This window comes from Echinops telfairi, unplaced genomic scaffold (assembly GCF_000313985.2).
Source record: "Echinops telfairi isolate 266 unplaced genomic scaffold, ASM31398v2 ScPeMD7_45;HRSCAF=164, whole genome shotgun sequence".
Lineage (NCBI taxonomy): Eukaryota > Metazoa > Chordata > Mammalia > Afrosoricida > Tenrecidae > Echinops > Echinops telfairi.
This window is the reverse complement of record NW_022103943.1, coordinates 584983-586322: the sequence shown is the minus strand read 5'-3', so window position 1 is coordinate 586322 and position 1340 is coordinate 584983.

Sequence of the window (1340 nt, the reverse complement as noted above, 5' to 3'; positions counted from 1 at the left end):
AGGGTTTTTTCCCTGCTTTATTTGAACATTGTTGATGAGTCCCTTTTTTTGTCTTTGTTTTGTATGCTTTTTCTTATAGGGAAGTCAGGATGGGTAGATCTATGAAGACAGAAACTGGGTTAAAAATCATTTAGGTGTACAGAAGAGGAGATTAGGGGGAAATAGGGAGTCAACAACAAAGGGTATAAGAAGGGAAAAAAAGTGGGTGAGTTGTGACAGAGGACGATGTAAGATATGGAAATAATAATCTATAATTTATCAAGGGTTTGTGAGGGAGGGTGGGCAGGAAGGGAGGGGGAAGAAATGGGGAGCTGATATCAGGGGCTCAAGTGGGAAGAGAATGCTTTGAAATTATGATGGTGACATATGTGCAAATGTGCTCTACACACTGGATGAATGTATGGATTGTGATAAAAGATGTAAGATCCCCCAATAAAAGTAGTTTTTAAATTGCCAGACAGTGGTGTAAAGCTACACAAATTTATTATTCACAAGATTAAATTTCTGAAATTCAGAAATCCAAAATGTGTACACAGGATTGTGTGCCTTCTGGAGGCACTAGGGGAAATTTTATTTCCTTACCTTTTCTATCTTCAAGAAACCTCTTACTTTCCCGGGTTTGTAACCCCCTCCTTCATCTTCAAAATCAACCTTTTTAAAGCATTTTCTCTCTCCTATGACTTTTGCTTTCATTCTTACATTTCTCTATTTGCTTCCTCTTCTAATGACTCTTGTGATTATATTGAACCCATTTGGATAATCCAGGACAACTTTGTAAGCTCAAGATTCTCAGACACATCTGCAAAGTTCCTCTTCTCATGTATTTATATGTTCTGAGGCTAAGACACGGACATCTATGAGATGTCAGTTTTCAGTCTACCACCCCCTACATTCCCGTTCAGTCTTCACAACACTACTATATTATACCCATTTGCAGATCAAGAAACTCATTAAGTTATATGGAGGACATAGCTAAGAAGGGTTAGGGATAAATATGGAAAACCTGATAAGATATGTGAGATTTTCCCCATGTGCCTTTTTTTCTTATCAATTTCCACTCAACTCCTGTCTCAAGGAAGGACAACCACTCTCATTTAAGACTTCTCATGCCAGCACACACACAGAAACACACACACACATTCAGTCAGAGCAACTATGAGGTTATGTCATCAGAAGCTAGAGCTTAAGTATGTGAAGATGTGAGCTCAAATTCTGACATTATCATTGCTATGCCTTAGACCAGGGGTCCTCAAAATACTGCCCGCAGGCCACATGTGGCCCACCGAGGACATTTATCTGGCCTGCTGGGTGATTTTGCCCCCTTTTGTTTTTTACTTCAA